General features: G+C 41.8%; 1 long non-coding RNA gene across 1 annotated transcript in view; it reads right to left on the reverse strand.

Annotated features, from left to right (window-relative positions):
• LOC130866803 (uncharacterized) overlaps window positions 1–16806 on the reverse strand; it is a 45691-nt gene that overhangs the window by 13673 nt on the left and 15212 nt on the right. Inside the window, exon 2 of the long non-coding RNA XR_009056388.1 lies at window positions 12293–12661. This is a non-coding gene — a long non-coding RNA (uncharacterized LOC130866803). The remainder of the gene's footprint in view (window positions 1–12292; window positions 12662–16806) is intronic.

The raw sequence follows: 16806 nt of genomic DNA on the forward strand, positions 1-16806 counted from the left end.
TCCTCTAGAGGCTCTCAACCAATAGAGTGTGTATGCATTCAAAAGAGATTGATTGGATTGACCGCACAGTAGGGACCGGATAGTCCAGCAAGGACAGGCTTCATCCTGGGGTGTCAGAGACTCTGCTGGTTGCTCTGTTCATGAAAGCTGCTGACTTCAGCGTGTCTCTGCTGCTGGGCGCCTGGGAGCTGCCTGGAGACGGCTGGTGCTGAATCCATGTTGGAAGACCACAGAAACTGGAGTTTGACGTCAACGGGGTATGACGATAGAAGCAGCAGACACACTGAGGAGAAAGAAATGGAGCTTCCCTTTGTTGTGTCTGGACTGCACTGGGAAGGTGCCAAGGTGGGTCTTATCCCTTCAGTAAGAAAAAAAGTCCTCTGTAAGTTCTCTCCCAAACATGCCCAGAAGTGCGTCTCCTTGATGAATCTAAATTCCACCAAGCTGACAGTCAAGATGGACCATCACAGAAAATATGGCTCATTCAAATGGATAAGACAGTCACAAACCATCCCCGAGGAAGACATGTTAGAGCCACTTGGTGGGAATCTTAGAGAAGTGACTGTTAAGTGTGCTCAGAAAGTTTTGTCTTCAAAGAGCAAATAAAAGAAATAAAAACTTAAAAGGGGCCTTCTAATCAATCGGTAGCATGGGGCATGCCATTCTCTCACCTCCATTCAAGAGATCTGTCTAAAGCAGGGGAGAATAAAGAACTAAGGACATTCAGTGCATGACCTGAAGATCCCACACGAATGGCTAGACCTAATGAATTCAGCTATAGGATAGAAAATCAACATGAAAACATAGAAGTAAATCTTCTTGACTTTGGAAATAATCAGATATGACACCAAAAGCATAAACAAAAATTAAAGGCAGATTAACTGAACTCCTTCAAGAATTAAAAAAAAAAAGTATACCAAATGGAGTGGAAAGAAAGGAAAGAGGCAGCGGCTAGACCTAGGTGTGAGCGTGGGTGCACGTGGACCAGCTGGGTTCCCCAGCAGGGGAGATCAGTAGGGGAGCGGCTTGTGAGAGAGGAGCGCAGTGGGTCACCGGGGGCTCTGCCCGCAGAAGGGATTAGCAGTTCTTGTGAAACAGCTTGAGGGAACCAGGTTGACTTTTCCCCACGCTGTCTTCTTGTCCAACTGTTACACTTCTGCCAAGATGCTGTCTGTCGCTATTCGATGCAGCCAAGAGGGCCCTAGCCAAAGAAGCAAGTGGTTGAGAGTTTTAGTCTCAAGGACTGGGTCTAAGGTACGTGTATTAGGGTAATCTGTTATAGGAACAAAAGATGGATGTATATTATAGTCGGTGTGTGTGTGTGTTATGGCATTTTAGAAGACAAATATGATAATGATCTAATATTCATAAAATGAAACAAATATTTCTTTATGGAACCAAAACAATGGTATGTTTATGAGTGATGGGAAGGGAAAGAGAGAGAGAGAGGAGGGACAGAGAACAGCAGAAAGATGGCTAAATCTTATACTTCTTCCAAAAATTAATTCAGAATGGAAAATAGATGTAAAATACAAAATTATAACAATTATAAGGAAGAGAAGGAGGAAATCTCCAGGGCTACAACTTGAGTATTTTGAGGCTAAATACCAAAATATGATCCATAAAAAGAACAGCTGATAAATTGAAGCTGATCAAAATGGTACGATTCTGTTCGACAACAGACTTCATTAAGATGTGACCAGCCCGGGGATGTAACTCAGCGACACACAGATTACCTGGCATGCATAAGGCCAGGTGTTTCATCCCTCGTGGCACAAAAAAAAGGAATAATAAACTTTTTTAAATGAATAAACAAGATGAAGAAAAGGCAAATACAAGCAATGTTTGCAAATCACATATCTGAGAAGCAGCTGTGAACAGAATATATAAAGGCTTAGAATTGTAGCACAATGTTGGGGTGTTCACCTCACCCAGGGAGGTCCTCTGCTCATCCTCAAGACCACACACACACACACACACACACACACACACAGAGTCAGAGGAACACAAAGAAGTCTTAAGACTCAACACTCGAAAAGAGGAACTCTCATGAGAAATGAGCAGGGCGCCCATGAGACATGGCCAAGAGGAAACGCAGATGTCAAACTGACATTAACCATGCACAAGAGGAAGCACAAATGAAGATCATAGTAAAATCACCAAACACCTCTAGCAATAGCCAAAGTTTTGAATTAATAACACCAAAAGGGGTGAACACAAAACAGAACCCATAAAAGCACAAAATGGGAACCCATGATGTATAAGCCAAAGGTCTCTAAGGATAAATAAAGCCCAAAGATATGAGACAATACGTTTCCAAAATTACCAGTGAGTTTGCTTTGCGGTGGCCATCTACTGGGGCCATGGACCTACTCCGAAGTGTGCCTTATATACCCAGTGAGGCTCTATTGTAGAACACTGATTTTTCCTTTGCAAAGGGATGCCAATTGCAGACAGATTCTTGGTTGGGGATAGGAGATAGTATCCACTTCCCCAGCTTATTGCTTGGGCGCCACCTGGCTTAGACCTGCACAGGCTTGTGCATGCTGCCATAGTGTCTGTGAGTTTGGTGTGCCGTTGTCCTGTAGCATCTGGAGGATGCTGTCTCCTTGGTGTCCTCCATTCCTCTGGCTCTTACAATCTTCCCTACTTCTCTTCCCCGAGCTCTGAGAGGAGGCGTTTGATGAAGATGACCCATTTAGAACCGAGTGTTCCAAGGTGGAAGAGAGGTTCTTTGATGAGGGGTAAGAACTACACTTGCCTGTGGGTATAAGGAAACAATTTAGAATGTAGGAAAGAATCATGCTGATCCAGCAAGTGTTAGTAGTAGATTCTCTTCTAAAATCCATGCCTCAGCAGCTCTGGGTAGTTGGCGAAACTTCTAGTACCATCCGTGATTTCCCTCCTGTTGAGTGGCCTTAAGTCTCACGAGACAGCTTTGGTGACAGCAATATATGAATGCCACTTTTGTACCTTTAGGGCTATCTTGCCGTGCTGGTCATTGCTGTCTTTCATGTATATCCCCACTGTATAAAAAAACCATTGATTGCTTCCCTCTCCTTAGGCAACCATGGAGTCTGGTCTGCAGGAAGGAAGGCTGTGGGTTAGATTCGGATGCAGTTTTAAAAGAACATAACTATGTTAACAGTACATAGTCCAGTGACCACCCGCAGTTGTGTGTGGTGGGCAAAACAAAAGCAGAAGGGAACAACTGTATCAGAGTGCGGCATGGGGCACTCTTCCTGGTGACAAAATGGCCCTGCACCTTAGCTGCCCCTGTGGTTCCACAAACAGGTAACATAATGGGAACACTCCGAATTATGTCCTCACATCGCTTCAACATCTGTTCCTGTTGGTGACAGGCACTGCAGTTAGGTGAAGAGAAACTCCTGCAATCTAGGGGAAAGGTCCTTCCTCTGTGACTCTTGTCCATCTGTGCTTACTAAAGTAACACCTTCAAGCTTACCTCAGCAGTTAAAGTTAAATTTTAAAAGTGCAAAGCCAGCAACAGTCTTTAAAGTGACAGAACACCCCCCTGAAAGCTACGGGACCAGGGCACTCATCTGGTGAACTCTAGCAAATATTCAAGGGAAAAAAATAAGCCTTGTTTTACTCAAACTGGTAGAGAACAAAGAGAAAGCAGTGTCCATCATATTTTAAAAGGCTAACGTAACCTGGAGAACAAACTCTTGTAAGGATACTGTGGGAAATTAAGAATTTAGGACAGAGTAATCATGAACATAAAGGCAAAATCCAAAACAAAAAAAATTTAGCAAACTAAAAGCAGCATTATATAATATAATGGCACTGTGATTCAAGGACAAGAACTAGAAATTAGTGTTTCTTATCTTCACCCTCTCCTCCTCGCTCCCCTTTAAGACTTTGTTTGGTAAATGAGCTGGCTCTCTGTGCAGGTCCAAATTTCTGTTCACTTCAATCCCGTTCACTGTCCTGGGTGTGGAAACCTTAGGGATCAGGAGGGCACTCACTTGGAGACCCTGTTAGAAAACAGGGAGTGACAAACAGGGCGGAAGACGGATCCTGGTGAAGACAGGTCAAGAGTCAGAGCCCAACAAACTAGGTCAAAGTGTTGCAACTTTTCTTTTATCTTAACCTTTGTAACAACATTCCCACTTGCCCACTGCCGTCAACAATGTCTGGCACAGGCAGATACTTAACAGAAAAGGGTAGCCTGGATTGCATAAAGCAGTTCTGGATAAACCGTGAACAGCAAGACTGTTGTACAGAAGATGAAGAATTAGGTAGCTCTCAGGGAAGACCTAAGGGATAGAGACTGAGAAACAGAATAAGTGAACGTGAAGGAAATGACTTCCAAAGTGACCTAAAAGGTCATGTTTTGTTACAATGTACATTTAGTGCTCATTTCCCTTTTGAGTTTCAAATGGTATGTTGCAGGCATTTGTGTAATTTAGTGTCTACTGTATCTCCTTCCAAAAATAATTTAAATCAGTAGACAATGCCAGATACAAAAAAATACTAAAATCATTAAGTATATTAGCATTATTGGGAAAATTAAAATCAATAAGATTGAAATAAACAGGTTCCTCTCGGATGTTCAAGGATGAGCGTGACAGAGGCACAGCACAGACAGACCGGAGAAGTCAGGACCCTTGCGCGGCATTCATCTCCAGGTACCTTTCTTCAAGAAACAGTTTTCTCAGTTCTGAAGGTCACGTCACTGAGCCTGAAGGTCACGTGAATGAGCAGAGTTTCCCCCCAAAGCATAATACAAAGGAAAGAGGGTCAATTTTGCTTCAGTTTAAGGAATTTGGGTTCTCTGCTTTCTGACCGGAAGTGCTTTTCACTGGGACTGCTCCTCGAGGAAGCCACTGCATTCTGGAGATGAGGAGCCTGAGACTCAGGAAGTTTAAGTGGCTTACCACAGGCCATGAAGCCAGGAAATGGAAGAATCTGGATGTGAACTCCATTTTGTCTGACCCCCGAGGCCCATCTCCAAACCACCGAGGCTGACTTGCTCCTGGTTTCCTTCCTACCTTTTCTCTATCTACTGAGTCTATTCGGAGTACAAAAGGATTATGAACACTGACCCTAATCTTATACTTTGAATTGCTTTGTTAAAAGTGTTGTTTTAAAAATCAGAAAAGAATAAAATATATCTTTCCCCCAAACAAAAAGAACGTGATGGGTCTGTGCATACTCTTTTCTGCAGCAGGGAAGGAAGTAAGAGCTATGCCTGCGAGGGAGGGAAGTCCTGTGAATTCAGTTTTTAAAGCAACCTTGAGAATCGTCCTGATTAGACTACTTTTTAAGACTCTGCAGTGATCATGCCCTGGAGAAGGTGGCCACTTGTCAGTCATCCAGATGTGGCTCTGCGTGTCCTGCCACTCCCAGGCAGCTCTTGACAGACTCAAGCCCGCCAGAAGCTGTGGTTCCTCCTTCTTTTAATTCACTCCAGTTCGACAGCATAAAGCCTGCGTGTCAATAAAGTGTTCGGAGGATGTCATGGAAATCTTAGCATTGGCAAAGGAACATGAACATTACACGAGCAAAGTGTACCACCTGTTGCTGAGTATGTAGTTCCCAGGAGGTGAGTAGGCCACAATGCCCCAGAAGAGTATTTGGAGAGATGCTATATTCCCTATATATTGAGATGCTATATTTCTCACTTAATTTGCTCTTGGCCTTGGCTGTAGTTAGGGGTCACTGATTGTGAATGACTATGTACAGGAGTCTGATTTGATCCCCAAACTAATGTAAGAATCTCTGTAGTGACATTCTTTCCTCAGATGTCTCAGGTCTTAGACCAATCCCTGATGATAGTATCTCACTGTCAATTATTCCTGCCTGAATTTGGACTGCTCTTCAGTATCGAGAGGGAGGGGGAATGGAGTGGGGGGAGGAGAAGAGGAGTGGGGATAGGGGGAGGGAAGTGGGGGGAGGGCAATATTTGGGAGGAGGGGAGGGAAATGGGAAATGGGGAGCAGGTGGAAATTTTAATTAAAAAAGAATAAAAATAAATAAATAAGTAAAAAAAAAATAAAAAAAATAAAAAAAAAATTATTCCTGCCTTGTTTATGGAATTTGAACATAAACAGAAAGCCCGAGACATCTAGGTTTGATTCCTGACCCATCTCTTACTAGTCAAGTGGCCCTGGTCAAGTAATGGATATCTCTTTGTCACATTAATTTCTATTGCTGCTGGAATTAAGTGCTATGAAAATAAGTGCTTACAACAAAACACAGGTTTTTTTTTTTATTTCATTTCTTTCTTTCTTTGCTTTTTGAGACAGAGTTCCTCTGTGTAGCCCTGGCTGTCCTGGAACTCACTTTGTACACCAGGCTGGCCTCAAACTCAGAGATCCTTCTGCCTCTGTCCTCTGAGTGCTGGGATTAAAGGCGTGTGTCACTATCACCCAGCTTGTTTGCTTCATTTTAAGAAATCAGAATCTATCTTAGTCACTGCTCTGCTGCTGTGAAGAGACACCCATGACTGCAGCAACTCTTCCAAGGGAAAGCATTTAATAGGGGGCTTGCTTATAGTTTCAGAGGCTTAGTCCATGATCATCTTGACAGGGAGCATAACGCAGGCAGGCGTGGTACTAGAGAGGCAAAGCTAGGGTAGCAACACTAGGCCTGATATGGGTTTTCGAAATCTCAAAGAGCACCCCTAATAACACCCTTTCTCCAACAAGGTCATACTCCCTAAGCCTTCTGTGGAGCCCTGCCTGTACCACTCACTCCCTGATGACCAAAAATGGATGCTTAAAACAACACACATTTTTTAAAAAATTTGTTTCAGTTTAAAAGATCAGAAACAAACAAACAAACAAAGGGTGTTAGGAGCCTAAAGTCAGTGTCTACCAAGTTTCATTCTTTCTGGAGGCTCGGGATGATCCTTGTCCAGCTTTTACAAGTCACCTGTCTTCCTTGACTCGGGACCCCCTCCCTTCTTCAAAACCAGCGGTCACATCACTTAACATACAGCGGTCTGGCTGTATGTTAATCTCTAAGTTTTGACTCTGCAATGGCTATACTTGGTTGTCAACATGACACACTTGGCAAGAGGGAAGTTCAGCTGAGAAATTACCTCCATCAGACTGGCTGTCTACGGGGCATTTTCTTGAGTGCTGAGTGATGGATGAGGGCCTACTCTCCTGTGGACAGTATCAGTCCTGAGCAAGGGAGCCTGGTTCTCTAGAGCAGCTAGCTGAGCAGAGCAGACAGAAAGCCAGTAAGCCGTGTTCCTCCATGGTCTTGCTTCGGTTCCTGTCTTGAGTTCCTCCCTTGGTTTCCCGCCGTGATAGACTGTGATCTGTGATCCAAATAATTACTCAAGTTGCTTTGAGTCAGTATTTTACCCTCAGCAACAGAGAAGCAGCCTAGGCCAGCCTCAGTTAACCAGAGTATAAGCCAATCCATTAGCTTCAGGTTTTGTGAAAGTACTTCTGCTAGTGTGGATTGCTATTCTGTTCCCGTCCGCAAACTACTCAAGAATTAACATTTCCACCGACTAGCTACCATGATCCTCAGCTGTTCTGTGGTGCCAAGTGCTAGCTGTCAGACTGCGATTGCTACCGGATGCCTTTGCACTGTTTGTCATACACAGAGTGAGTATGGGCAAAGTCTGCTTAAAGATACACATGACAAAGTACTAATACTGAATTATTGCCTGTCTATATTGAACTCTGCAGTTTAAGAACTAGAGCAATATAGAAGTTTAAATTTAACAAAAGCACCTCAAATATTCTAATGAAAGAGGTAGCCCATGTTTGAGCATTACCAAGAATTCAAACTAACAAGCTTCAGAGAAACTATGGACCTTCAAAAATGTTTTAAACTTTGTGTATCTCTCTCTCGCTCGCTCTTTCTCTCAGTGTACATCTATTTGTATTTTTCTTAGTGGAAGTTTTATAACTTCCAACATATTTTAAGGGATTCTGGTATAATTTCCAAACAGCAACAGAAAGTGTTAAATATTTACCATTAACATATATTTGGACTTGTTATATAAAAAAACCTTTTCTTCCTTATTTGAGAAATAAAGCATAATATTAACATGTGAGTCTCTAATACATGCATTCTATTATGTAAGACACTGTTGGATACATTCTGCCAAAGAAAAACACCTTCAATTTGGTTACAGACAGACAGACACACACACACACGCACACACACACACAAACACACACACACAAACACACACACCCTAGACTTTAAGCCTGGAATATTAGAATTTTAAAATAAAATCGACAATACGTGTGGGTGTGTGTACGTGTGTGCGTGCGCGCACGTGCGTGTGTTCTACTGGGCAGAAAGAATGGCTGCAAATCCCACCTGCCATTTTTATTTTTACACGGAATATTTAAGATCAGCAGATAGGTATGCCTTGGTTATGGTCTCTTTGCCATCACTTTTTTGGTTGTATAGTCCTAGGAAAGCCCTTTGATATTTCTGAGTTCCTGAAGATTGACTGTTTGTAGGGATAATGGCACATGATCTTCTCAAGGCAGGATAAGGACTTCATGATATCCTGAAGCCCTGATATAAATGTACATGTGTGCATATAATGTGTATTTGTGTGGTCATGCATATCTGCATATAAATTATTTACATTATGCAGCTGGAAAATGCGGAAGAGTGTAAAGAACAAAATATCCCATGCCCTCACATCCCAGAGATAGTAGGTCTTGCCTGCTACTTTTGTTCACATGGAAAAGCCCCAGCAACACTGGCTTTAGCTTGGCATTATCTTAGAAACAGTCATGGGTATCAAATAAAATGACGCAAACCTGAGCATGGGCGCCTGTAGTCCCAGCTGCTCAGAAAGCTGAATTAGGAGAACTGCTTTTGCCCAAGAGTTCAGATTCTGCCTGGCAACATAGCATGATGCTGACTCGTAAAAAATAAAGTGATGCATGCCCAATATTGAATTTTCATTTGAAAGTGAACATTAATGCAAAAGATAGAATTAACGAGAAGAAGATGTGTAAGTAAAGACAATATAGATAAATACAGCATGTCTATTTATATAAGCAAAATGGTAAAGATACCTTTTACAGAAGTTATACATGTGGACAATCTGATTACTGTTTAACGGGAACGCTTCACCATAAAATACAAGTATCTTCGGGCTGCCAAATTCTTTGAGCAGCCATATACATGAAAACATGAACCTGAAAAATTCAGAACTGACTCATTGTATCTTTTTTATCATTATGACGCTTAATACATGCTTATTTGTATGAACTTTGACCCCGTTAGCTAATCACACTATAGCTTCTATGAGGAAAAAAAGGAAAAAAAGAAAAGAGAAAAAGGGGAAGTAAGGAAGGAAAAATAGTAAAGGAAAGAAAAGAAAAAAATGAACTCTGTACACGCTAAAGCAGAGTCCAAAGTACTTGGAACGCTAGCAAACTCATTTATGGCATCCAGTGTTAACATGTAGATCGATTTACTTGGCCGCAGCTGATGGCTGTTCCAGTTAGTCAACTTCAGTAACAAGGGAACTCAGCTGAGATCAGTCATGATGATTGCCAAGAGGGGAGTGCCAGGAAGATGCAGGTTGTACAGTTAGCGTGCTTCTGATGAAGAGAGGTGAAGAACCGGGGGAAGTGGGAAACTCCAAGTGAGGTTTTATTTCCTTGTACGAAAGAGGCTGGAAATCCAGGAGATGGTGGAGTTGCTTTGATTTCTCTGGTGACTGTCGGTCTTACTCTTACTGTTTTGGTTTCGATGTGAAATGTGTTAAAAGCTTATGTGTTGAAGTCTTGGTCGCTAGTATTCAGAGGCGGGCAGGGCCTTTGAGAAGTGACTGGGCTGTGAGTTCATTAATCATTATTGCGTTAGCTCATATGGAAATCTGTGGAGGTATTGCCCCCTTGGAGGTGTGGCTCTGGGCATGTGTAGGCAGGTTCCTTACTGCACTGGCCCCTTTCTTCCTCTCTCACCCTGACTATTATGAGGCGAGTAGCTTTAGTCCAATAGCTCCGCACCAAACGCAGAGAGAGCCAAGTGACCATCAGCTGGAACCTCCGAAACCACGAAATCCTTCTTTACACATGTTCTCAGGCATCTATCACAGCCACAGAATACTAACCCAGCTCCCCATAATTCTCCATTTCCCAATGGGCCCTGTGGGAAACACGTCACAAGGGACTCTGACTTCGGAAAGCAGGCACCGTTCACGAGGCCTTTCTCAACTGTCCAGTATAAAAGACAGGGACCAGTGCCCTGAGGATTACCCAGGTAAATGGCTGCGTGAGTTAGTGCAGGAGCTCACGTATGCTTGTGGAAGAAGCACAGCCTAGGCCTCTCTACAAGTACGCCCAACCATGCTGCCTTGCCTCGTCCCTCATTTATTGTTATTATTAGTATCATTATTATTTAGAATAGTCTTGCTACAGAACCTACAGACTTGCTAAGGTATCTCTGGAATCTACTAATAGTGATTCAGTCAGGCACATGGTCCATGCTTATAATTACAGTTGAGACAGTTCTGAGAAGAATGTTTCTAGATCGAAATGTGTAGATTTACCAGCCAGAGAGACCTCATATAAATGCCTGAGCTATACATCTCCAGGTCTTAGAAAAAGAAAAACAAACTGAATCCAGAAGCACCAAACAGTGATAATAGAGATCTAGGCAGACATAAACAAAGTGAAACCTAAAAGAACAAGACACAGACTCAACCAAACTCTGAAATAGTTGGGTTCTCTGAAAATGTAAAGCAAGCAAAAGAAAGGAAAGACCCAAATTAATAAATTTAGAATTAAAAAAGGGACAGGCAACAACACATACCAAGAAGATGCAGAGGGTCTGGGTAAAAGAAATACGTTAAATGTTTGTATTTTGGAAAATCTGAAAGAAATGGAAAAGTTCTAGACACACATCGATAAAGTTAAAAAAAAAACAACAAAGGAATAGAGAGAGAAGGGAGAGAGAGAGATTCAAAAAACATCAGACTCTCACTGTATTAACATTCTCAATCCCTATAGCAGTACCTACCTCCTGGCTGCTTTACTGAGATTTGAGTCCCTCTTACCGACTTCAGAGTGATCGCTCCCAAGAAAAATTTTTTATCTTTGTGTAAGTGCATGTTTTGAATATCCAGTGTGTTTGGCTTCTGGATATGAGCTCGTCAAGGAGAGACCAGCTGTCTTCCCAGTCAAATGGGAGAGTTCAGAGGTCACCAGTGGGATTTCAGTAGGAACACTCGTGACGCTTCAGTCATCACAGTAGAACTTACGTGTGCTCTTGTGGGAAATATTTTCTAGCTAGTGAATGTTTTCTGGCACACCGACTGGGACTCTGCTCTGGTCTGTCTCTCTACCACTTCTATCTCACTGGGCGTGTGGCGGCCTGCATGTGAACACTTGCCTGCGGGTTCATGTACTGACGGCTTCCTTCCCCAGCTACAGCTGTTCCGGGAGACGGGGGAACACTGGGATGTAGGACCGATTGGAGGAAAGGGGTCACTGGAGGGGGAAATTGGGAGATACAGTTCCTCCTACCCATGTGTATGACCTCTTTGGGTCCTGCTGCCATGGTTCTCTGCATTGACAGTCTGCCACTCTGTGTCCCACTAATAAAGCCAGATGACTATGCACTGAAACCATGAACTAAAATAATTATTTTTCCCCTTATTTCTGATGCATATCTGCCATAGCAAATGGGAAAAAAATCTAACCCATTGCTTTTTTTTTTTTTTTTCTGAGACAGGGTCCCACTATGTAGCCTAGGCTCACCTTAGATTCAATTCTTCCTCCTCAGCCTCCTGAGTGCTGGGTTACAGGCCCAAGTCACCACAACCCTGCTCACAGTTGGAGTTTTTACAGCACTTTCTGCCTTACAAATCTACAGTGACTTCCGGTTGCCAAAAGTAATCTTGAAAGACAGTGGAGCACACCAGCCAGGTCTGACAGGCAGGAAATCTGGGTTCTAAATTCTGTCAACACAGCAGAAAATTTAAACTCTTTTGAATTTTTCTTGTCTTATTTTTCAAAATGGGGAAGGTTGTGTTTCCAGGTTTACATATTAAAAATTATTTTTTGAGATTATAATTATATAATTTTCCCCCTTTTCTTTCCTCCCTTCAAATCATCTCATGTATTTTACCTTGCTCTCTTTCAAATTTGTAGCCTCTTATTAAAATTAATTGTTTAACATATACCCCTAAATGCATAAAACTTGCCCAGTCTAAATAATGTTACTTGTATATATGTTTTTCAGGGCTGACCACTTAGTATTGGATAAGCAATTGGTGTGCTCTTCCCTAGGAAAGAGTATTCCCCCCCGTCTCGGCATTCCTTACCTGCCCATAGGATTTTATGTACATCTGAGGCCTTTTGGGCCTTTCCCTATCCATGCCAGCATGTCCATTCATGCCATCCTTGTTGTGGTCATGTTTAGGCAGTCATGTTGCGGAGACTTCTAGGGTGTAGCTTCTGACACTCCTAGGAGACACAAACTCACGGTAAACTTCCTGGTACTCTTTTTCTTACTGTCTTTCTGCCCCCTCTTCCATAGTTATCCCAGAGCCTTAGGTGCGGGGTTGTGTTGCAGATGTATCAGGTGGGACTGGGCTTCACAGCTCTGCATTTTGATTGAGTGTGATTTTCTGTGATGGTCACCATCTGTTGCAAAGAGAAGTTTTCTTAATGGGGGTGAGGATTACATGTACCTGATATGGAACAGAAGAAAAATAAAATTAAAGGACTATTATATTGCTACTAATCTCATAATTCTTTCATTCTATTTTGAGCTTTTCTTGAGTCATAAATATTATTAACAATTTATAAGATTAAAAAATATATATTTTAATATTTTATCATATTAATGGTCATATAGAGTACTAGCTAATTCTAGAAAAAGGCTTCCTCTAGGTTCCTGTACCTGATTTCAGATAACTCAGAATTAAGTTTCTGTATTCGGGATGGACATAACAAAAACTGATCCTTCAGTCTGTTTGATATCTGCTGCACATGACATTAAAATGTTTAAGTTCTTTGTAGTCAACCAAAACCATGCCTAACAGTGACATTTGAAGTCTCCAAAAGGAGGGTGGGGCCTCAACAATGATGATTCCACCAAAACTATTCTACCACCAAGCACAAAAACACCACCTAAAGATCAACTTTGTACTACAAACTGCTCAGGACAGTTTTGAGGTGGCTAGCGGAGATGATCCAGCCAAACAGACTGCACTAGCCAGGGCTTGAGACAAGCCTTGCACTTTCCCATTACGCAGAGACTAGAAAACAAATGATATGGCTACCTCCCCCAGGACTTGACAGTCAACCCAAATCTTTCTTTCCAGGGTCCCCTAAAGATGCCGTCGCCCAAGACAGCAGGAAATTAATTTAAGAATACGGCACCCACAATCCCAAGAGGTGAGGCGGGTCGGTTTTGGTCATTCAATGAATTATGGATATTTGTCATTGTTTGGGGGGGGGTGTTTACAAGTTGTTAATGGTAATGGTCTGGAAAAAAGCTAAACAAAGGAAATTAGAGTCAAGGTTCTTCAAAAGGATATAGAAATGATAGCATATAAGATAGATTATCGAATCTACTCTGAAAAGATATAAGCAGAGGTATAGAAATATGATTAAAAGGTAGATTACCGAATCTACTTTTAAACCAAAAAAAAAGCAACTACTAGTTTTAAATATTTTACATATTGGCTTTTATTTTTTTGTATATTGACATAAAGTTGAGATTATTTTTGTTAGAACATACTATATATACATTTCTAATCTTATTCAAGGCATGGTACCTATGCAAGTCATTTAACAATGTAATGCAAATTTCCAGCCCTTGAAAGTTATTATTACCAGCTATTTAGGATAATAAGGAAATGCAGGTTATCAATTAATGTAATACCTATTACAATTGAACTTGTAGCCATATTAGGTATGTTTCCAAGGTCAAACAGTTATATTTTAGATAGACAGGTTGTCTTGAAACACTTCAGAGATCTACAGAACATGGCATGTAAGATGTTTTAAATGTTATTTTTATATATATCACAATGAGACATGTCTGCTCCTGGCAGCACCAGCCTACTTCAGAGAAGATGATGGGCATCAAAGAAACACCACATGGAGTTTTCTTTCTTTGTGGCAAAGGTTAGCCACTGGGTAAGAAAGTGCTCTTGCCTTGACTGCTGACAGTGTGCTGTAAATATAGGACAAGCAGAACACAAAGGAAAGGACTGCCAAACTTTGCCAAAACAACGTAGAACAGCCCTTCAGAATATCCTGCTTCACAGGAAAGTTTGACAGAGATGCTAGGCCTATAGGCTGAAGATAGATGCCCCAATGTTGCAGATGAACCTTGGCGACTGTTCAGTCAGCTGTTTCTGTATTTCTCACATTTTTTGGAAGTTGCTTACTTAAACTTCCTGTTTACTCAAGTAATATTATTTCTTTCTTGGTCTCTGATGGAGTTGAAGACTGTATAGTTTTATTTATAGTTTTCCTTGTTACCAGATAAATTCATCAAAGAAATATAAAGTGTATAAAGTTGAGAGACATAAAAAGATAGTTTTGGAAATACAACTTAGAATAGAAAGTGTATTAGGTACAATTTTTTCATTTCACCAAGATAGGCTAGATATAAAATATTTTCTCTGAATTTGTCAATTGTTAATAGACTAGACATGATTGATGTATTTATTGCCTGTATATATTGTATATAGTCATTGTACTTCTTCTCTCTTTTTTTTTTTTTTTGGATTTTTCGAGACAGGGTTTCTCTGTAGCTTTTTGGTTCCTGTCCTGGAACTAGCTCTTGTAGACCAACCAGGCTGGCCTCGAACTCACAGAGATCCGCCTGCCTCTGCCTCCCGAGTGCTGGGATTAAAGGCGTGCGCCACCACCGCCCGGCCTCATTGTACTTCTTGTATAAGGTTTTTCGTATATTAGTTATAACCTTTTTAAGTTTTTAGACAAAAAAAGGAAATGTATTGATAACTTGTTTATACAAATAAAGCTTGCCTGAAGTTCAGAGGGTGGAGCTAGCCACTAGCTAACCATAGAGGTCTGGAGGTCTGTACAGACAGACAGGAAGTGATGTAGCTGGGAGGAGAGAGGAAGTGATAAGGCAGGAGGACACAGGAACCCAGTCCCTTTAGGCTGAGAAGTTGAAGGTAAGGTGGCTGTGGTTTTGTTCCTTTGTCTCTTTGATCTCTCAGCATTTTCCCTAATATCTGACTCTGGGCTTTTATTATTAAGCGCTATTAGAACTCATGCTATACTTACCCATAGGTATACGGACAAATATTTAGAATGTAGTTAGGGATAATGCTGGTTTAGCAAAGTGGAGGTTGAAAGTACTCCATAAATCATGACCTCATTAGCCTGGAATATAGTTGGCTAGCTTTCCAGTACCAGGCAAGTTTTCCCTCTTGTTGAGAGGGTCTGCAGGGTCCTAAGAACAACCATTGAGCTTTTGGTTATGGTCATGGTACGTTTGTGTGCCACCACTTTACCCTATGGGTTACTATGCCACGCTGTCATTGTTGTGATTTTTATGGAACTACAAAAGACCTGGGATATCAAAACAATTCTGAGCAAAAAGAACAGTGCTGGTGGAATTACCATTCAATACCTCAAGGTATATTACAAAGTCATGGTAACAAGGACAACATGGTCCCTGAACAAGAATAAATATGTAGTCCAATGGAACAAAAGAGAACCCTCAAACACAATCCACACAAGGCAGAATGAGCAGCCCAGGAGAATTCTGGGAAGAGGAAAGGCTCAGTCTGCAGTCACCAGTCAGATGCAAAGGATGCAAAGCAAGATGAGAATGCCTCACTGATAAAAGGTGCCATGCCACGTGGCTAACATCATAAACAAGAATTATGGGTTAATTTAAGTTGTAAGAGCTAGTTAATAAGCCTGAACTAACAGTCCAATCAGTTTGTAATTACTATAAACCTTTGTGTGTTTTATTGGGACTAAACAACTGCAGGACCAGGCAAGACAGAAACTTCTGCCTACACAATGAAATTAATTTTATAGTTGGGGTCACTGTAACATGAGGGACTGTATCAAAGGACTGCAGCATTAAGAGGGTTGAGAGCCCTTGCTCTATACCTGCTGAGTGCAAAGGGGCCTTATTTTGGCCCAAAGTAAATAAAATAAAATAAATCAGAGACAATTTTGAAGCTTTTATAAATTCAGAGAGAAAAAAAAAAAACTACTGAGCACTTCCTACTAACATTAGATGAGAGAGGGCATTACAAAGGCGTAGGTCGTGTGATCAGAGTTAAAGCAGGGCAGGAAGTGGCATGTGGAAGAAATCACAGGTGACCCCCCCTGTGCTCTAACAGAGATGAGGCTGCAGCTTCCCTCCGCAGGGGAGGGAGAAGGGAGAATGCTCACTTTGCCTCTGTGAGGACCTGGGTTCAATCTTTACCAACAGAGAAAGAAAGGGAAGAGGGAAGGAGGGAGGGAAAGAAGAAAGTGGATAAAAAGAAAGGAAACTAACTTTACAAACACTAAGAGCTTGTTTAAAATCATAACCATGGAGCCACACGGCATGCCCAGAGCCTCGCTGCACCATCTCAAGCATGGCTATGTTTGAAGGTGGCAGGGGCTGCCAACTCACAGTGTGACTTTGGAGCAGCTCAGAGGATCCTAACAGACACATGGAAGCTCCAGGGGTATCGCCTGAACAGCTAAAACCAGCAGGTCCTATGGGAAGATGCTTTCATAAAGACGAACTCACAGAATGAGAAGGAAAGATGGTGGAGCTGAGCTGTGCCCTTAGGGAAGAGTGGAAAACTCCAGTGAAGAAGGGTGCATGAGCCATGTGGGAGCA

The sequence above is a fragment of the Chionomys nivalis genome, chromosome 26 (genome assembly GCF_950005125.1).
Source record: "Chionomys nivalis chromosome 26, mChiNiv1.1, whole genome shotgun sequence".
In the NCBI taxonomy this organism is placed as follows: domain Eukaryota; kingdom Metazoa; phylum Chordata; class Mammalia; order Rodentia; family Cricetidae; genus Chionomys; species Chionomys nivalis.